Consider the following 22,923-nt stretch of genomic DNA (forward strand, 5'->3'; position numbering starts at 1 on the left):
GCTGGGATCCAAAGCCTTCTGGGACAAAACTCAAATTTTATACCTCCAGTTGTTTTGAACATCATCCACACAAGCAGATTTTAGTCATTTAGAGTCTATCTGTTTTTTATGTCCATGTGGAGTTGGGGTGCATCACTCTACTGGTACATAGATGTGGTCACTGACTTGGAAGTTCCTCTGAACTCCATCCTATTGGGATTTTTAGAGAGGCTTCGTCACATGGGCAAGATCAATCATTAACTCCATTTTCAGCCCTTTTCCCTTCTCAAGAAAAGGGAAGGGCTGAAAATTCCAAATTCCTAGTCATGGCTTGGTTTTTCTGGTGACCAGCCATAGCAATGCCAGATCCTTAACCCACTGAGCAAGGCCAGGGATTGAACCTGCAACCTCATGGTTCCTAGTCAGATTTGTTTCTGCTGTGCCACAATGGGAACTCCAGTATGGACCTTTTATTAACACTAATTTTTCTAGCCCATATACACAAGTTATCTTTTCATATATATATACATATACTACACTTATGTTGGTATTTATATTTGTGTGTTTGTAATACATATAGATATATAGTACATATATGTAGATATGTAGATAAACCGACCATAGGTATGTGTGTATTTATTTCCGGAGTTTCTATCCTGTTCCATTGATCTATATTTCATTTTTGTGCCAGTAACAAACTACTTCGATGACTGTGGCTTTCTAGATAGTCTGAAGTCAGAGAACTTGATTCTTTAACCTCCATTTTTCTTTCTCATGATTCTTTTGGCTATTTGGGGTTTTTTGGTGTTTCACACAAATTAAAAGTTTTTTTCTTTTTAGTTTGGTGAAAAATGCCATTGGTAATTTAATAAGGATTGCATTGAATCTGTAGATTGCCCTGTGTGTTACAGTCATTTTGACAGTATTGATTCTTCCAATCCAAGAAGATGGTATACCTTCCCATCTGTTGTACCATTTTCTATTTCTTTTTTTTTTTGTCTTTTTGCTATTTCTTGGGCTGCTCCTGTGGCATATGGAGGTTCCCAGGCTAGGAGTCTAATTGGAGCTGTAGCCACAGGCCTACGCCAGAGCCACAGCAATGTGGGATCTGAGCCGCATCTGCAACCTACACCACAGCTCATGGCAACGCTGGATCCTTAACCCACTGAGCAAGGGCAGGGACCGAACCCGCAACCTCATGGTTCCTAGTCGGATTTGTTAACCACTGCGCCATGACAGGAACTCCCATTTTCTATTTCTTTCATCAGCACCTTATAGTTTTGGAAGTACAGGTTTTTTGCCTCCATAGGTAGGGTTATTCCTAGGTACTTTCTTTTTGACACTTTGTTAGATGGGATTGTTTCCTTGATTTCTCTTTATGATCTTTCATTGCTAATGTATAGAAATGCAATAGATTTCTGTGTATCCTTCAATTTTATCAAAGTCATTGATGAGCTCTAGTAGTTTTCTGGTAGCATTTTTTTTTTGTCTTTTAAGGGCACACTCATGGGATATGGATCTGACTGGAACTCCCTGGTAGCATCTTTAGAATTGTCTGTATAGTATCATGTCATCTACAAACAGTGACAGATTTACTTCTACAATTTGGATTCCTACCTTTTCTTTTTCTCCTCTGATTGCCATGGATAGGATGTCCAAAACTACGTTGACTAAAAGTGGTAAGAGTGGACATTCTTGGGAATTCCCATCGTGGTGCAGTGGTTAATGAATCCGACTAGGAACGCTGAGGTTGCAGGTTTGATCCCTGGCCTTGCTCAGTGGGTTAAGGATCCGGCGTTGCTGTGAGCTGTGGTGTAGGTTGTAGATGTGGCTTGGATCCCGCATTGCTGTGGCTCTGGAGTAGGATTGTTGAGGATTTTTGTCTCGATGTTCATTGATGATCTTGGCCTGTAATTGTTGCAAATGGCAAAATTTCATTCTTTCTTTATAGCTGAGTAGTTTTACATTGTGTGTGTGTGTGTGTGTGTGTAAATACCAGATCTGTAACCAGCTGTGCCACAGTGGGAACTCTGAGGCCAGAAACTTTTCCAGAAAATTTAAAACTTCTAGAGGAAAACAGAACACTTTTGAAATACAGTGTAGCAATGCATTTGCCATGTATGCTACAAGATAAAGAAAATCTTTATATTTTTATCTATCTGTTAATAGAAATATAGGTTGATTTGCTATCTTGGCATTCATAAGTAACAATGCTGTGAACATTGGGGTGTGTGTAATATTTAAATTGGTGGGGTTTTTCAGACATACATTGAGGAGCAGAATTGCCAAGTCATGTAGTAGTTCAATATTTAGTTTTTTATTTTCCACACTTGCTGCACTGATTTACATTCCCAATGACAGTGTAGAAGTGTTCTCTTTCCTCTGTATCTTATCAAACATTTGTCACTGTAGACTTTTTATGATAGTCATTCCAACAGATGTGAGGCGACATCTCACTGTGATTTTGCTTTGCATTTCCTTGATGATTAGATAGTGATGTCGAGCATCACTTCATGTACCTGTTGGCCCATATGCACATCCTCTTTGGAAAAATGTATATTCAGTTCTTATGTCCATTTTTAAGGGTCTCATGCTCTACCGACTGAGCTAGCCAGGAGGTTATTCTGTCCATTTTTATTTATTTATTTTCATCACTCAATTTATTACATATATAGTTGTACAATGATCATCACAATCCAATTTTATAGCATTTCCATACCACACTCCCAGCACCCTCCCACCCCCCAAACTGTCTCCTTTGTAAACCATAAGTTTTTCAAAGTCTGTGAGTCAGTATCTCTTCTGCAAAGAAGTTCATTGTGTCCTTTTTTCAGATGCCACATGTCAGTGATTGCATTTGATGCTGGTGTCTCATTGTCTGACTGACCTCACTTAGCATGATAATTTCTAGGTCCATCCATGTTGCTGCAAATGCCATTATTTCTTTCCTTTTAATGGCTGAGTAATATTCCATTATATATATGTACTACATCTTCTTGATCCATTCTGTCAATAGACATTTAGGTTGTTTCCATGTCTTGGCTATGAATTCGCCTGTGAAGCCATCTGGTTCTGGACTTTTGTTTGTTGGAAGTTTTTAAATCACAGTTTCAGTTTCTGTACTTGTGATTGGCCCATTCATCTTTTCTATTTCATCTTGGTTTAGTCTTGGAAGATTGTACTTTTCTAAGAATTTGTCCACTTCTTCTAGGTTTTCTGTTTTATTTGTGTGTAGTTGCATATAGTAGTCTCTTAGGATCCTTTGTATTTCTGTGATGTCTGTTGTTACTTCTCTGTTTTCATTTCTAATTTTATTGATTTGAGTCCTCTCTTTTTCTTGATAAGTCTGGCTAAGGCTTTACCAATTTTGTTGATCTTTTCAAAGAAGCAGCTTTTAGTTTCATTGATCTTTTCTATAATTTTCCTTGTTTCTATTTCATTGATTTCTGCTCTGATCTTATAATTTCTTTCCTTCTGCTAACTTTAAGTCTTGTCTCTTCTTCTCTCTCTAGCTATTTTGGATGTAAAGTTAGGTTGTTTATTTGAGCTTTTTCTTGTTTCCTGAGGTAGGCTTGTATTGCTATAAACTTTCCTCTTAGAATGGCTTTTGCTGCATCCCATAGGTTTTGGAATGTCATATTTTTGTTGTCATTTGCTTCTAGGTACTTTTTAATATTTTCCTTGATTTCTTCAGTGACCCATTGATTGTTTAGTAGAATGTTGTTTAGTCTACACATGTTTGTATTTTTTGGCATTTTTTTTTCTTGTTGTTGATTTCCAGTCATATAGCTGGTGGTCAGAAAAGAAGCTTGATATGATTTCAATTTTCTTAAAGTTACTGAGGTTGGATTTATAGCCAAGGATATGATCAATCTTAGAGAATGTTCCCTGTGCACTTGAGACAAATGTGTATTCTGTTGCTTTTGGATGGAATGTTGTATAAATATCTAGTAAGTCCATCTGGTCTAATGCTTCATTCAGGGCCTGTGTTCCTTTGTTGATTTTCTGTCTGGATGATCTGTCCATTGCTGTAAGTGGGGTGTTAAAGTCCCCCACCATTATTGTGTTATTGTCAGTTTGTCCTTTTAAGGTTGTTAGCAGTTGCCTTACATTTGTGATGAACCTATGTTGGGTACGTAGATAGTTAAAATTGTTATATCTTCTTCTTGGATTGATCCTTTGATCATTATGTAGTGACCTTCTTTGTCCCTTAAAATATTCTTCATTTTAAGGTCTGTTTTGTCTGATATGAGTATTGCTACTCCAGCTTTCTTTTGATTCTCATTTGCATGAAATATTTTCTTCCATTCTCTCACTTTCAATTTGTATGTGTCCCTAGAAGTGAAGTGGGTTTCTTGAAGGCAGCATATATATGGGTCTTGTTTTAGTATCCATTCAGCCAGTCTATGTTTTTTGGCTGGGGCATTTAGTCCATTAACATTTAAGGTAATTATTGATATGTATGTTCTTATTGCCATATTATTAATTGCTTTGGATCTGTTTTTATTGCTCTTTTTTCTTCCCTTCTTCTCTTGTTCTCTCCTCTTCTGGTTTGATGACTATCTTTAGTGTTGTATTTGAGCTGATTTTTCTTATTTGTATGTGTATCAATTACAGATTTTTGGTTTGCAGTTACCCTGAAGTTTTGATATAAGAGTCTATATATATATATGAGATTGTTTTAAGTTGTTGGTCACTTAATTACAAGTGCATCTCCATTGTCCTGCTTTTGTACCCTCCTCTTCTCATGATTTCTGATTTTGGTGGCATAATGGTGCATGGATGGTTTTGCATCTTTACTGTATTTTTACCCTTACTGGTGAGCCTTGTCATTTGTGGTATTTTTGTTTCTTGTTGCTGCCTTTTCTTTTCTGCCTAGAAAAGTTCCTTTAGTATTTGTTATAAAGCTGGTTTAGCGCTGCTGAATTCTCTTAGCTTTTGCTTATCTGTGAAGCTTTTGATTTCTCCTTCAAATCTGAATGAGAGCCTTGTTGGGTAAAGTATATCTTGGATGGAGGTTTTTTCCTTTCATCACGTTAAGTATATCATGCCACTCTCTTCTGGCCTGCAGCGTTTCTGCTGAAAAATCTGCCGATAATCTTATTGGGGTTCCCTTCTATGTTATTTTTTTCTTTTCCCTCGCTGCTTTCAATAGTTTCTCTTTGTCTTTAATTTTGGTCAGTTTGATTAATATGTATCTTGGGGTATTCCTCCTTGGGTTTATTTTATATGGTACTTGTCGTGCTTACTGGATTTGAGTGAGTGGTTCCTTTCCCATGTTAGGGAAGTTTTCAGCTATTATCTCTTGGAATATTTTTTCTGTCCCCTTCTCTCCCTCTTCTCCTTCTGGAACCCTAAAATATGGATGTTGGTGCATTTAACATTGTCCCAGAGTTCTCTGATACTCTGTTCATTTCAATCTTTTTTTCTCTTTTCTGTTCCGCATCCATAATTTCCACTAATCTGTCCTCCACCTCACTTACTCATTCTTCTGCCTCCTGTATCCTGCTGTTGGCTGCCTCTAATGAATTTTTTATTTCAGTTATTGTATTTTTCATCTCTTCTTGTTTAAGGTTTATATCTTGTATTACTTTGCTCAGTGTTTCCTATAAATTATCTGTCTTTGCTTGCAGTTTACTTGCAATGTCTTGCATCATCTTCAGCATCAACAGTCTAAAGTCTTTTTCCTGGAGGCTGAGAATCTCCTGATCACTTAGTTGTTTTTTTGGCATTTTTTCCCTTTCTCTCTTATCTGAGTTATAGTTCTCTGTCTTTTCATTTTTATAGGTTTTTGGTGTGGTGACCTTTTTACAAATAATAGAGTTGTAGCCTCCCTTACTTATGGCATCTTCCCCCCTTGTGGCTGAAGTTGGTATGGGGGCTTGCTGTAGGCTTCCTGATGGGAGGGGCTGATGCCTGCCCATTGGTAGGTGGAGCCGATTCCTATCCCTCTGGTGGGTGGGGCTTTGTCTCTGGGTGAGTTTAGAAGTAGCTGTGTGCCTGGAGGGTCATTAGGCAGCCTGTTTACTGATAGGCAGGGCTGTGATCCCACCTGGATTCTTGTTTGGCCTGGGGCTTCTCAGCACTGATGGATGGGGCCAGATTTTCCCAAAATGGCCACCTCCAGAGAAAGGCACACTGATGAAGATTCCCAAGAGCTTTGCTCCAATGTCCTTCCCCCATAACAAGCCACATTCACCCCTGCTTTCCCAGGATGTCCTCCAAGAACCGCAGCAAGGTCCAACCCAGATTCCCACAGAGATCCTGCCTTGCCTTGGGACCCAGTGCATGAGAAAGTCTGTCTGTACCTTCCAAGAATGGGGTCTCCACTTCCCCCAGTCGCATGGATCTCCTGCACACAAGCTCCACTGGCCTGCAGTGCCAGATGCCCCAGGGGTTCTTTCTCCCAGTGCCATATCCCCACATGTGGGGGTTTGATGTGGGACTCAGAACTCTCACTCCTGTATGTGAGTCTCTGTGATACAGTTACTTTCCAGGCTGTGGGGCTTCCCACCGGGGAGGTATGGGGTTTCTTATATCATGTAATTGCTCCTCCTTCCTCTTGATGTGGCCTCCTCTTTGTCTTCTGGAGTAGGATATCTTTTTGGAAGTTTCCGGTGCATTTGCTTGAAGATTGCTCAGCATTTGGTTGTAAATTTTGTTGTTTTTAGGAGATAAGTTGAGCTGCAGTCCTTCTATTCTGCTATCTTAATCCCATCTCCCCTGTCCATTTTTAAATCAAGTTATGTTTTGGATGTTGAGTTGTATGAGCTGTTTATATATGTTGGATAGTAACACCTTATCTGTTATATCATTTGCAAATATTTTCTCCCATTTAGTAGGTTGTCTTCTTGTTTTCTCAGTAGTTTCCTTTCCTGTGCAAAAGCTTTTCAATTTAATTAGGTCCCATTTGTTTATATTTGTTTTTATTTCCTTTGTCTTAAGAGACAAATAAAAATATATTGCTACAATGTATGTCAAAGAGTATTCTACCTATGCTTTCCTCTAGAAGTTTTAAAGTTTCTGGCACTGTATTTAGGTCTTTAGTCCCCTTTTGGTGAGTTAATTTTTCTTTATGGTGTTAGTGAATGTTCTCATTTCGTCCTTTTACATGTAGCTGTCCAAGTTTCTCAGCACTGCTTATTGAAGAGACTATATTTTCTCCATTGTGTATTCTTTCCTTTTTGAGGCATAGATAAGTGGCCATATATATGTGGGTTTATTTCTGGGATCTCTATTCTGTTCCATAGATGTACGTGTCTGTTTTTGTGCTAGTACCATATTATTTTGATTGCTATAGCTTTGTGGTATAGTCTGAAATAATGGAAAATGATTTCTCCTGCTTTGTCCTTCTTTCTCAAGGTAGTTTTTGCTATTGTAGTCTTTTTGTTTCCATACACACTTAAATTTTCTTTGTTCTAATTTTGTGAAAAATGCCCTTGGTATTTTGATAGAGATTGCATTTATTCTGTAGATTGCCTTGGGTACTACAGTCATTTTAACAATGTTAATGATTCCAGTCCTGAACACAGTATATCTTTCTATCTGTGTTGTCTTGAAATCTTCATCAGTATCTTTTAGTTTTCCATGTATAGATCTTTTACTTCCTTATATTTATTCCTAGGTATCTTATTCTTTTTAATGCAATGGTAATGAGATTGTTTCCTTAACTTTTCTTTCAGATAGTTTTTTTTTGTCTTTTGTCTTTTTTTTTTTTGTTGTTGTTGCTATTTCTTGGGCCGCTCCCGTGGCATATGGAGGTTCCCAGGCTAGGGGTCGAATTGGAGCTGTAGCCACCGGCCTACGCCAGAGCCACAGCAACTCGGGATCCGAGCCGCGTCTGCAACCTACACCACAGCTCACGGCAATGCCAGATCGTTAACCCACTGAGCAAGGGCAGGGACCGAACCCGCAACCTCATGGTTCCTAGTCGGATTCGTTAACCACTGTGCCACGACGGGAACTCCAGATAGTTTGTTTTTAGTATATAGAAATGCTGCAGGTCTATATTTGATTTTCTATCCTACAACTTTACTGAAGTAATTGATGAGCTCTAGCAGTCTTCTGGTGGCATCTTTAGCATTTTCTATGTATAACATCATATAATCTGTAAACTGATAGTTTTACTGCTTCTTTCCCAGCTTTGATTCCATTTATATATTTTTCTTGTCTGAGTGCCAGGTTAGGACTTCCAATAGGATGTTGAATAAAAGTGATGAGTGGAAATTCTTGACTTATTCTTTTGTTTAATGGCCACACTCATGGCATATGGAAGTTCCTGAGCCAGGGATTGAACTGAGCCACAGCTGTGGCAATGCTGTATTCTTTAACCTACTGTGCTGGGATGGAGAGTCAACCTGCACCTCCACAGCAAACCAAACTGCTGAAGTTGGTTTCTTAACCCACTGCACCAGCATAGGAACTCCATCCTTGACTTGTTTTTGATCTTAGAGGAAATGATTTCAGGTTTTCACCATTGAGTATGATGTTGGCTGTGGGTTTGTCATATGTGGGTTTTATTGTGGTGAGATATGTTTGCTCTCTGCCATCCTTCTGGAGATTTTGTATAATAAATGGATGTTGAATTTTGTCAAAAGCTTTTTTAGCATCTATTGAGCAGATCATGTGGTTTTTATTCATGTTTTTAATGTGGTATATGTCACATCGATTTGCTGGTATTGAAAGATCCTTCCATCTCTTGGATGAATCCCACTTGATCGTGGTGTATGATCCCTTTATGATATTGTTAGATTCAGTTTGCTAATATTTTATTGAGGAATTCTGCATCTATGTTCATTCAGTGATACTAGCCTGTAATTTTCTTATCTTTGTCAGATCTTTGTATCAGGATGATGCTGGCCTAGTAGAATGGGTTAAATACAGAAATACCATCTTTATCAGTGGTTAAAATGTTTTAATTGACTCATTTTTAACCAAAGTAAATGATTCAGTGTAATCAAGTTAGAATCACGGCATAATTTTTAGAAAATAGAGATGTTGATTCTCCAATTCAAAAGGAAAAGACATTTTTCAAAGAGAAGTATGCTTTTTTCCCCCCAGAAAAGTTGAGAGAGGATATGGAAAAAAGTAATATACCACAATATTGTCAAAAGTTCATTCTTGGAAGATAAAATCCAACAAATCACATATTAATATGGAGGCTACAGAAAGACTCCTTTGTTTATGTGGAATCTTAGTAGTTGATAAAGTTGCTAATTCTAGTAAGTAGGAAAATTATGACTTGAAAGGTGGAGGAAAATATATTACAATTACTTAAAATTGGCTCCTTTCTGCATTCAGAGAAATTCAATTTTAAAATTCTTTTTTAAATTAAAATTTTAAGTTAAAATCTCTGAAAGACTTGCACTAACACATGTAAAAATCATGCATACCTTTAATATATTACCCAAATATGAATCTTTACACTGATGTTAGTGAAAAAAACCAAAGTATAATAAAGGGTGGTTTGAAATATTTTTGGTTATAAAATGAGATTTTTGGATGTGGGAGTGGCTGAAGCAATAAGAATATGCTTACTGTATACTTAATGGTGGAGGAACTGGCTAGATTCAGTAGCAGAAGCTTTGAGGATAGCCATTAATCCGATATAGAACACCTATCTGAAAGTCTTAATGTCTGAGTGTAGTTGTACACTAAGATTTTTAAAAAGAGAAGGGAGCATCACTTGATAAATAGAGGTAGAGCAGTTTTTGTGGTTTTTAATATCTGAATGAATAAACATATTATTATCTATCTGAGTAGTATAGTGTTCAAAAGCCAAATGTGATAGAGACTTATTATGAGATAAACCTGAATGCCTATTTCTTGTAGACCCTATTTGATTCCTTAAACCTTTCAAAGAGTTCTTATCAGGTCTTAGGAGAATAATATAGCACTTTGGGACAAAGATGCAGCCTAGTAGTCCAGTGTTAGGGCACAAGATGGAGAAGATCTCCACGGCCACCATGGTCTTGCCCTTGTTGCTGTGGTGGATGGGGAGGAAGGTCACCCAGACACTGTAGAACACCAGCATACTGAAGGTAAGGAACTTGGATTCATTGAAGGTGTCAGGTAGGCTCCTGGCCAAGAAAGCCAAGGAGAAGCTCCTCAGGGCCAAAAACCCCAGGTATCCCAGGATACAGTAGAAGGCAGTGATGGTGCCCTTGTTGCACATGAGGATGAGGTTCTTGGGCTCAGAATGAGTGTGTATCTCAAGGAAAGGGGGAGAGGTTCCCAGCCAGACTCCACAAATAACTACTTGGATCAGGAAGCAGATGGGAATGACATAGTTAGAAGCTCCTGTTACCAGAAATCTCCTCATGATTCTTCCTGGTCTCATGGCCTTGAATGCCAGAATCACAGTAAGTGTTTTGGCCAGAACAGTGGCAACAGCCACAGTGATCAAAGCTCCAAATGTGATTTGTCTGAGGATGCAGGTGGAAGTGCTGGAATGGCCAATGAAGAGTAAGGGACAGAGGAAGCCCAGAAGGAGGGAGATGAGCAGGACATAGCTGAGAGCCCAGTTATTGGCCTTGATGATGGGGGTGTCTCAGTGCTCAGTGCTTCGCAAAAATCAATAAAATCACAGCTGTGATGACAAAGAAGCACAGAACCATGCAGGTCAGTGACATCCCCATGGAATCCTTGAAGGCCAGGAAGGTCAAAACTTTGGGAAGGCAGCGATTTCTCTCCCTGTTTGGATACCCTTAGGCTGGGCATGGGACACACTGCTCTGCATCTGTGGAGAAAGACTCAAACATTTCATTTTTACCACATTTAAATGTTATGGTAAATAGAAATATTTCCTTTTGTTGTGCATTGCACATATTGATTTCTTCTGATGTAATAATCAGATATACCAAATTAGAAAGTGTGGTGGGGATGGCAAGACTGGAACATTTGTTCATTCTTGGTGGGAATGTAAAATGGTACAGCTAATATCATTCTATCAGTTCCTGACAATGTTAAATATATAATTACAATAAGAGTGAGCAGCTCTCATCTAGCTACATACCCCCAAAATTGAAGATACTGGCTTGAACAGGTACTTGTACAATGGTCTTTTATCACTGATTACAATATCCAAAATGTGGAAGCAACACAAATGTCCATTGACAGATAAATGGACAAAGTGTGGTATATACATATAATGTAATTATATCCTGCCTTAAAAAGGAAGGAAAATTTCTGGCACATGCTACACTGTGGGTGACTCTTGGAAGTGTTATACTAAGTGAAATAATCCATACTCCAAAGGACAAATACTATCTGATTTTACTCATATAATACATCTAGAATAGTCAAATTCATAGACACAGAAAGTAGAATAATGCTTTAGAGGACCTTGGGGAGGGGGTAGGTGGGAGTAACTGTTTAATGGTAGCAGAGATTAAGTTAGGTACAGTGAGTTTGTAGATTAATAGTGGAGAAGGTTGCACAACAATGGAAATGTGCTTAATGTCCCTGAATTATACTCTTAAGAGTAGTTAAAATGGGAGTTCCCATTGTGGCTCAGCAGGTTAAGAACCCAACTAGTATCCATGAGGATGCAGGTTCCATCCCTGGCCTCACTCAATGGGTTAAGTATCTGGAACTGCCACAAGCTGTGGCATAGGTTGAAGTTGCAGCTCAGATCTAGTGTTTCTGTGGCATAGGCTGGTAGCTGCAGCTCCAGCTCCAGTTGATCCCTAGCCTGGAAACCTTCATATTCCCTAAAAAAGAAAAAAGAAAGAAAAAGCCTAGAAAAAAGAAAAAAAGAATCATTAAAATTGGAAATTTTATATTATGTATATTTTACCACAATAAGTCAAAAAATGAATAAATGCATGAATTGAGAAATTTGTGCTTGGTGACTCCTTTGCCAAAGCCCTCAGTTTTCTTTTCTTTATGAAATAGGTAAGAGGTAGAGTTATAGGTGATTACAAATTTTTATACCTGTGTGGTTGGAAATGTATCTTTCTGGGCAAAAAACACAAGTAAAGCAGCAAATAGGCCTGCCTTCTTGTGGAATTTTTCTGAATCCTGAACTGCAACTCTGGCTACACACAGATTGCGGTGTCTGGAAAAAAAGGCATTGGTCATAGTTTTACACTTTATTAGCTGTAATCAGAGGAAATTTGTATTTCTCCCAGAAGGAGAAAGGACATTTCACTTTTGATTATATCTCCATGTATCTTTCTTCTCTATTCCCATTTTATTGATATTATCTAAACATCTAAGTGTGGGATATGAGGGTTACATTTCCACTTTCTTTCTTCTTAAATATTTACTGAGACAACCAGAATTTTACCAAATTACATCTCATTTCTTACATTACTGGCAACATATCTTGATTTTCTCTTATTTAACCACCTCACCCCAAAATTCAGTCAATGCTGATATCCATATGGTGATTATATTGAGGTTTTATATGAAGAAAAATATTATACTGTGCTCTCATAGTTGGCTGCATAGGAGACTGTAGGTTCCAGGTAACAGAACCTAATAAGAAAAGCAATTACACTAGTAAAAGCACCTTAATTAAAAATAAGTTTAGGCCAGGAAGAAAGGAATTATGAGAGTGTGTTATGAAATGCAGATTTGTTTAACCCAATTTTGGACTCCTGATCCAGGTATGGCACAGGTTTGTCAGGAAATTAGAAACATATTAAATGTACAAACATTGTTATTTTATAAATAAATAAAAAATTACCCTGGAGTTTTGAACTGTGGGAGAACTAATGGAAATCATGGTCAAGGCTTTGAGTTCTAAGTAGAATCAAGTTTGATGAGCAAATTACATGCAAATAACCAAGGGAAAGTATAAATGGAATCTACAAAGCAATAGTGGATATCCATAATCAGCTTGTGTTTATTGAAATATAAGAAAGACTCATATAAATAAGGTAAGGCTGTAATTAGCATTGCTGTTTCATATTTATGAAAGTTGTAATTGCAGTAAATCCTAATAATTCTTTCACAAGAATAACCCCCTTTTTTATTGTCTTTTTGTCTTTTCTGGGGCCACACCCACAGCGTGTGGAGGTTCCCAGGCTTCAGGTCTGATTGGAGCTGTAGCAGCTGTCCTAAACCACAGCCACAGCAATGCAGGATCTGAGCCGTGTCTGTGACCTACGCCACAGCTCACTGCAACACCAGATCCTTAACCCACTGAGCGAGGCCAGGGATTGAATCCGCAACCTCATGGTTCCTAGTTGGATTTGTTAACCACCGAGCCATGACGGGAACTCCTAAAAACCGTTTTTACTCATTTTTTCTTTTGTAACTCTATAAGATAGATATTAAAGTTATTTTATAAATCATTTAAAAAATAAATAGGGTCGTTTTAGTCAACATATTTATTCATTAACTTCATTTATTATACTCACACAATTTCTGCATAAATCAAATTAAAAATAATGACATGTAACTGTAGATGACATGATACTATACATAGTAAATTCTAAAGTGCCACCAGAAAACTACTAAATCTCATCAATGTATTTGGTAGGTCACAGGATACAAAATTAATATATAGAAATCTGTTGCATATCTATACATCCACAACAAACTATCAGAAATTAAGGAAACAATCCATTTATCATCATATCAAAAAATAAAATACTTAGTTATAAACCTACCTAAGGAGGTAATAAACCTGTACTCAGAAAACTGTGAGACATCAATGAAAGAAACTGAACACAGCATAAACAAATGGGAAGATGTATTGGGTTCTTGTACTGGAAGAATCAATATTGTTAAAATGACCATACTAATGACCAAGACAATCAATAGATTCAATTCAGTCCTTATCAAAATACCAGTGGCACTTTCAGAGAACTAGAAAAAATAATTTTCAGATTTATATAGAAATACAAAAGACCCTGGGTAGGCAAAACAATCTTGAGAAAGAAGGACAAAGTTGGATGAATCACTTTTCCTGACTTGAGAGCACACTACAAAGATACAGTAAACAAAGCAGTATGGTACTGACACACACACACACACACACACACACACACACACACACACAATTCAGAGAACATTGCAATGGAATAGAGAGCCCAGAAATAAAACCACATACTTATGATCAATTAATATATGACAACAGAGACAATCATATACAATGGAGAAATACAGTATCTTTAATAAATGGGGTGGTAAACCTGGACAGCTACATGTAAGAAAATTAAAACATTCTCTAACACTATATAGAAAAATAAACTCAAAATGGATTAAAGACCTAAATGTAAGACTAGAAACCGGAAAACTCCTATAGAAAAACACTCTTTGATATAAATCATAGCAATATTTTGGAGCTTCTTTCTCCTAAAGAAAAGAAAAGAAAAATAAACTATTGTGATCTAATTAAAGTGGAAAGTTTTTGCCCCGCAAAGGAAACTATTGAAAAAAGAAAAAGACAATCTACTGAATGGGAGAAAATATTTGCAAATTACATGACTGATAAGGTGTTAATAATCACCATATTTAAACAACTCATACAACTCAACATCAACAAAACAAACAACATGATTTAAAAATGGGTAGAAGAACTGATAGACATTTTTCCAAAGAGGAAATGCAGATGGCCTTACAGGCACATTAAAAGATGGTCACTATCTCTAGTCACTAGAGAAATGCAAATCAAAACCACAATTAGATAAACTGGTGCAACTGCTGTGGAAAGCAGTATGGAGATTCCTCAGAAAACTAAAAATAGAATTACCATTTGATCCAGCGGTCCCACTCCTGGGCATCTAGCCAGAGAAAACCATGACTTGAAAAGATACATGTACTCCAATGTTCATTGCAGCACTATACACAAGAGCCAAGACATGGAAACAACCTAAATGTCCATTGACAGAGGAGTGGATCAAGAAGATGTTGTACATATACACAATGGAATATTACTCAGCCATTGAAAGAAATAATGGCATTTACAGCAACATGGATGGACCTAGAAATTACCATGCTAAGTGAGGTTAGACACACCAACATATGATATCACTTACCTGTGGAATCTAAAAAGACACAATGAACTTCTTTGCAGAAGAGATGCTGACTCACAGACTTTGAAAAACTTATGGTTTCCAGATGAGGCAGGTTGAGGGGTGGGGGGATGTGCTGGGGGTTTGAGATGGAAATGCTATAAAATTGGATTGTGATGATTGTTGTACAACTATAAAGGCAATAAAATTCATTGAGTAATAAAAAATCTATATGTATCAATATGAATAAAACTCAGTGTTAATAAAAAAGATTATCACCGCATTCCTATTAGAATGGTGATCATAAAACAGGACACAAATAGCAAGTATTGTTAAGAATGGGGAGAAAAAGGAAACATCATACACTTTGGGAAAGTAAATTGGTGTAGCCAATGTGGAAAACAGTGTGGAGGTTTCTAAGGAACCAAAAATAGAAGTACAGAATTATCCACTCTTGGGTATATAACTGAAAAAAAAACTTTCACTAATTGGGAAAGATACACAGGCCCTAATGTTCATAGCATAATTTACATTGACAAGATATGGAAGCAACCTAAGTGTCCATCAACAGATGAATGGATAAGGAATATGTGGTAACTTTATACAATAGAATATTACTCAGGAGTTCCCATCGCAGCACAGCTGAAATGAATCCGACTAGGAGCCATGAAGTTGCAGGTTTGATCCCTGGCCTCGCTCAGTGGGTTAAGGATCTGGCGTTGCCATGGGCTGTGGTGTAGGTTGCAGACATGGCTTGGATCCCGTGTTGCTGTGGCTGTGGTGCATGCTGGCAGCTGTAGCTCCAATTAGACCCCTAGCCTGGGAGCCTCCATATGCCACAGGTGCAGCCCTAAAAAAACAAAACAAAACCAAAAAAGAAGGAATGTTACTCAGCCATAAATAAAAGAATGAAAACTTGCCATTTGCTGCAACATGGTTGAACTTGGATGGTATTATCCTACATGAAATAAATTGGACAGAGAGAAGACATACTGTATATCTCTCATATGAATAATCTAAAATATGCAAAAATTAGTGAATATAACTGAAAACAGAGACTCGGGAGTTCCTGTTGTGGCTCAGCAGAAATGAGCCTGACTAGTATCCATGAGGATACAGGTTCAATCCCTGGCCTCGCTAAGTGGGTTAAGGATCTGGTGTTGCCATGAGCTGTGGTATAGGTTACAGATGTGGCTCAGATCTGGAGTTGCTGTGGCTGTGGTATAGGCTGGCAGCTACAGGCCCGATAGAGCCCTAGCCTGGGAACCTCTATGTGCCACAGGTGCAGCCCTTAAAAAAAAATAAAGCAAAAAAAAAAGGAAAACTCACAGACATAGAGGAAAAATTAGTGGTTATGGGCAGGGCGAGGGAGGGAGGAGGGACAATATAGACGTAAGGGATTAACAGATACAAACTATTATGTATAAAATAAGCTACAAAGCTATATTGTACAACACAGGGAATAGCCAATATTTTCTAATAAGTATAAGTGGAGTGCAAACGTTAAAAATTTTGAATCGCTATATTGAACTCCTATGAATGATATAATATGGAATATCAGACATCAATTAAAAAATAATCATGTACAAACCTGCTCCTTCTAGACATTGGCTCAGAATGTGTGTTAAATGACAGTATGAAACAAAATGTTGCATTCAAAGAATGAATTTAGTGCTCAGTTAAATGCATGCACATTTCATCTCCTAAGAGGATTCTACTCCAAAATCTTCATGATACATACATCTAATATTGAAAAACTGTCTCACCTCTTTGAATCCAGTAGGCCATTCTATCATCTCTTTGTTGATCACCAAGCCTTGATCATATAGACCGCTGGAGCCAGACTCTCCCCCTTTAACCAGGAACCCAAGACCACCTGGGAAACTCACAATATTCATGATATCATATTTCACCACATAGTGTCTTTTTTCATCTAAGGATATGTGCTCCCCAGCACTGTTTCTAAATTGGATTTTACCCAGGAATGGGTGAAGCTGGTGGAGAAGAAAGATTGAAAGATGGAAAGTGAGTTCAAATTACTGATGGAAGGCCCATACTTAAAAAGCAATCATTCTTTCCCCCTTCTCCACCCTCAAGATTGCTTCTTGGTAGAAGCTGTGTTGTGTTTGGGTGTTTCCCATCTCTCAGACTCTAGTGACATAAACGTTTCTTCTCATCCCCAAAACAATGAGAGATGGAAGTGAATACAATCATGACACTGTTCAAAGTGTGCCTTAGTCATGATTTTTGGTTCAGCCCTGACACATGAAGTTTGCTGAGGCTTCTAGAAGGAAATACCTATATTTCAAAAGGGGTACAACGTGGAATTTTTATCTTACTGCATTTGAACATTTTTGGCCAAGAGTATGATTTTCTGGTGATAATGGAATGTACCCTCTTGACTACGAGAAAAAAACTGAAATCTACAATTCATAGAGTATTAATGAGATTGCTAATAGTCTTTTAATCCTTGAACCATAGGAACTGTTGACACTGTTCTGGGAGATAACAAATACTTTTTTTTTTTTTTACTTGTTAAACTTCGCATAACATACAATTCACCATTTTAAAAGGTACAATTCAATGGTCTTTTGTATATTCATAGTGCTATTCAATCATCATCATGGTCTACTGCCCGAACATTGTCATCATTCTGAAGGAAAGCCTACCTCTACCCATTACCATATAATTCCAGCCACTGGCAACTACTACTTCACTATCTGTCTCTAGATAGGCCTGTTCTGGACATTTCATATGGATGAAATCTTATAATATTTCTTTTGTGTCTGGTCTTTTTCACTTAGCACAAGTGTTCAAGGTTTATACATATATCGGTGATGCATTTCTTTTAATGGCTGAGTCTTACTCCATGACTTAGATATATACTACAGTTTGCTTATTGATTTATCAGCTGATGGATATTGGTGTTATTTATACTTTTGGCTATTACTCACAGTGCTAATATGAATATTCACATACAAATTTTGATTTGAACACTTCAGTTTGGGGAGTTATAAATAAGAGTGGATGGATGTGCTTGTTTACATGATAATTCTATGCTTATTTAAAACCCAAATTCATATTTTATCAAGTTTGAAATGAACCACATCAAATTGATTTTGTTTACACCCGAAAAACAGCAAATGTTCTTTATTATTCCTAGGTCTACCACAAAACAATTCTTTTTGGTCAATTATCAAGATTTTGCTTGTAACTCAAGATGAGAGAGTAGACATAGGTATGGAAAAAGACAGAAGAAAATAGGCAGCTAATTTGTCAGTATCCATGGCCTCGGATTCTGTCTTGATCATGAACCAGAAGTGTTTAACAGATGAGGTGTTTGTCTAGTAACCCCTGAGGGCTTCTTCAGGAACCATTCTATTATTTAATTTTTCCTAAGTAGGAGTCATTCTTTCTTATATCTTTGTTTAACTTGTATTTTTGATAAATACTTACTATTTGGATTATTAGAATGTTACAACTATGGAAATCAAGTTATCTGCTCTTCTCAGCATTTAAGTTGCTGCTTATCGTAATAGCTGTTGTTAGTTTGTTTAGGGTATTTTCTGATCCTATCCTGTAAACTTGCTTAAGTTTTTGCTCCATTAGGCTTTGATCAGCTAGTGATTCGACAGAGATCTCCTTCAATGCCAAAATAAAATAAAATAAAATACCCTGAAGAATTATTTCCCTGTCTCTGAAGGTGGGCTCTTGTGTGTGTTAGAGCAAGCTTTTAACATTCAGCCTGGCAGTTGATAGCTCTGCTTTAGGCTTCATTCCCACTTGAATGAAGGCTGATGTTCAGGAGAATAAAAACTCAGGACATTTTCAGGCCTTTTTTTCTGATATGAACCAAACCCTATACATGATCTTCTAAATTTTATGGAGTATTTGGGAGCTTTTTACAGTCTTTGTTATCCAAAGCATCTTTCCCCAGCCTTTCCTCCAAAGTTTTAGAGTTTTTCTATAGTAGTCCCCAGTTTTTATCTCTGACCCCAGGTGACAGCTAATAAACATTTACCTTTATATGTTTGCAACATACCACCACCCTTAGCCATCTCAATCATAAAATGGTTTAAAGAGTGGCAAAATAAAGGTAAGTCTTAGTTCAGTCCCTCAGAGAGCCACCAGCTTGGTCAAAGAAAATAATCATAATTTTTTTAGAATAAGATTTATATAGATCCTCTTGGAACAAGTGAATTATACTAAGAATGTTAGGTATTGTTTAAAAGATCTCTGTTGAGATGGGAAGTCAAAAGTGGTACCAGAGTAAATTAAAACATCATGACACTCTATAGCCAAATTCAGCCATATCTTTTTTCTACATTAAGCATTCCCCAAGCTTTTGTTTGGATGCCAGAATAATGAAAAATTTAGTTCTGATCATTGTTTGCCAGATATTTAACACATTCTTAGAAGGGCAGATATTTGGAGTTCTCTAATTTGCTATTTTTGCTGCCATCTTACTTTTATTGTTTAAGCAGCTGCTTTTAAGTCTTCAGTCACTTGTGGTAGAAGTATCTTAAATAATCCAGAATCATATCTTTGGAAGTAATATTGGAAAGGCCACCCACTTTTCTAAGAGAAAAAACTAAATGAGTTCTAAGGCATATATCTAATATTCTTGTTATGCAAAAATTAGTAAATTAACATTCTGACATGAATTTCTATATCTAAATATTTGAGTTATATTAAGATATTTAAAAGATACAAATTTGTACAATTTGATTAGTTCATTTGTTTATTCAGCAAGTCAACATTGATTAAATGTATTTATTCCTTGTAATAAGAACACAGGTTCCTAAATATACTCTATAAGATACTTAGATTCAGGTAAGCCTGGGTAAAAATTCAGATAAATACATTTATAACCAAGGAAGATATCTTGAGCTTATAAGTATCCTCTATGTTTGAATATTTAAAATTGAGGAGGCGCAATCCTATGATCGCATGTTTTATAGGAATAGTTCTGTATAAAAATAGTAACTTTTCAATTTCATTGTATGATATCAAGTAGATTTCATTTCTGTTTTCACCAAAATCATTTCCTGGAAGGCTTGAACCACAGTATGTACAACAAATTGCTGGATTCAGATATGTTTATTATGTCAGTCTTTTCTGGCATAGGGTACATTCCAAGGAAAAATAGAGATTTTACTATTTTTTTTATTCCTGTATGTTTTGTTATGAATTATCTTTCAACATTTTACAATATTCCAGCTTTCATTAAGAAAATTTTATTGGGCTTAATTTCTAATTAAATAGATTGTTAAAGGGGCCCAAATGGCAGATTCTCCAGACAGACATAGCATTTATAGATATAAGTATAAACAATGTGAAAGAACTCTCCATCCATTGTGCCTAACCCTGTGGACCTTGAGACAAAAATATGGTCATGATGCTGTATCTCAGTAACATACAAGATGTCATCTGATTGTCTCTGCATGACCTGCATCTGAAGGACATTTACCTTCCAGGGAAGAAGCATAGGTTGGTCTGCATCTCCTGGAGGTCCCATTTCTGTTGTCACCAAAAGCATTTCATGGAGGGTTTGGACCACTGCATACACAGCGTTATAGATAAAATAATTGGAGTCAGACATAGTCATCACGTCAATATTCATTGACATAAACTCTAAGGAATAATTTGGTAGACAGTCATTGATTTTTCCACATAGAGATCCAGCAAGTGAATGTATGAAAATCTTAAACCAAATAATACACAGGTAAAAGTTTTCTGGGTATTGAGAAGGATTATCTGTCTTAAGAAAGTGCTGGAAACCAGGGATTTTTCTTTTCTGGAGTGAAAAGGAGAGACTTCCATGGGAAGAGTGCAGTATGCTGTCCACTTCATTTAAAACAACATCCCACTTTGCTACCAAGATCCACACCTTGCCCAAGGTTAAATAAAAATCTCATCCCATGTTGAGAGTCATGAAGCTTGCCTCATCACCATATATCATATGCACATTTGCAGATGAAACTCTGGTCCTGGTCAAGAAACTTATATCAGTTGATCTGTATGTTCTCTTAGTGGTGAGAATCTTTTCAGTAAAGGCCACACATACACCTTTCTGTAACATCTCTGCTTTCAGGTCCCAGAGGAAATGCTCCCCTTCCCTATCATCAGAGAAAAAGAGTGCCATCCAGATCCAGCCAAAATGTAGCAATAACCAGACCAATCCATGGATGAGAGAGCTGTTCTTGCTGGCCATATGATAAACAGATGGAAATTGATCTTTGTCACTCAGGAAAGGATCAAAAAGACCATATGTCACCTGAATAGGAAAGAAACACATGATTCTGAGTTTTGTGGGTTTTGCATGTCTTTCTTGCAAAGAGAGTTAGCCAAATCTCTATGTGACTGGGAGAGTGACCAGATTATTTTGATGAAAAGAAATAGACTTACGTGGACATTTTAGAGTTTTCATTTCATACTGGGATTTCTCTCTTAAGTTGCCTAGATCCCTTGTTTTTAGAAAGTACATATAGCTTCTTCTGACCAGGGGTATCACCTTTGAGCCAGAGAATAAAAGAGAATGTGTAAGATCCCTATGTGCTTTTTATCTCCTTCAATTGCAGTGAAGAAGGCATGCATTTCAGATGATGTACCAATGTTATGTTGGTGACTCCATCAGTCTTGAACCATATGACTTTTTGAGAAGACATATTTTTACACCAGCAACCAATGGTACACACTGAAAAAAATATTTTCTTATTAAACTTGTAATATTGTAATTATTACCAAAGCATTACCTAGGTTATCATTAAGATTAAACACTCTCAGATTTAAAAAATAATTGTTCCAAATTCTCCTAGCTTAATGATGTTATGTTCAAAAGTAATGTCCTTTGCTTGCTACTTGTCAGAGTTCTTTCCTTGGAGAGAGATCCTGACATGGAGAGTTCCTGTGGAAAGTTTATGGGATGGTTCTCCAGAGATATACATCTGAGAATGGAGCAATGCAGCAATAGGAAGAAGGAAATACCGAACCTCAAAGTTGTTGTGACTAAGTCTCAGCCAATCCTCAGGGATCTCTTCAGCTGGAATGGCCCTTCAGTTTTGTCTCAAACTGAGACTGACCAGGCTTATTTTCCATATCTTCCAGACACTGGTTCTGGCTATGCTCCTGTCCTTGGGTGAGGAGTATTCCTATGCTGTATGTATCATAGGATCATTTCCTATGATATACAGAAAGGTGAACCATCATCATTAAATATTCCCAGTAGCTGTATGATAGATGCCTTCACTTTGAGCATCAATCTGATCTTCAAAGCATTGACTGTTGTTCTCTTTCACCTTCCTCCTCCTTCTCAACTAAGCTAATAAGCTCACAATATGGGGAAGTCTCTGGGATATGTTTATAACTCTATGGGATATAATATATCTAGCTTTTCTCTTTGATTGAATGAGAGGGAAAGGTATTGGGGAAGAGCAGAATATCTCTCACCAGAACTCAGATACACTCACCTGTGGGATTTTGTACAGCTCCAGAAGTGTTCCAATCTCAGCTGAAAATGCCAATGTGGTTCCACTAATAATGGCCACAGATTTCCTCTGTCTCTGGCAGTTGTAGTTAGGAACAGTCTGATTCCCTCCAGAGAGCCAAAACAGGGCATTTTCCAATGTCTTGTGGTCGCTTTTATAATCATTGTAGAGATCATAACCCAAGGACAGGTTGGGGAGGAGATGGGGGTTCTTGTTGATCTCTTCAATGGTAAAGAGAAAGGCCAGAACATATTGGTAGTTTTTCAAGAACCACCTGAACAGAGCAGGGAGCTTTAGGGAGAATAGTCAAGACAAGTAATTCAGGGATATATCCTAGGCCAACCAAAGGGATGGGAAAAGTTTTAAATGCAGGTTTCACATTCAGAGATTCTCATGTCTTGCCATATGGAAATGGAATAAATGAGGTTTTGAGGGCTCCAGAAGACCCTGGGAAGGCTCTCTCACTCTGAGGAGTCTAATGGTTGCCAGTC

At 37.3% G+C, this 22,923-nt stretch overlaps 1 pseudogene; it reads right to left on the minus strand.

Moving 5' to 3' along the window:
- Positions 1-9,595: 9,595 nt before the first annotated feature.
- Positions 9,596-22,923, minus strand: part of LOC125124677 (vomeronasal type-2 receptor 116-like) — a 31,921-nt pseudogene continuing 18,593 nt past the window's right edge.

The sequence above is a fragment of the Phacochoerus africanus genome, chromosome 4 (genome assembly GCF_016906955.1).
Source record: "Phacochoerus africanus isolate WHEZ1 chromosome 4, ROS_Pafr_v1, whole genome shotgun sequence".
Taxonomy (NCBI): domain Eukaryota; kingdom Metazoa; phylum Chordata; class Mammalia; order Artiodactyla; family Suidae; genus Phacochoerus; species Phacochoerus africanus.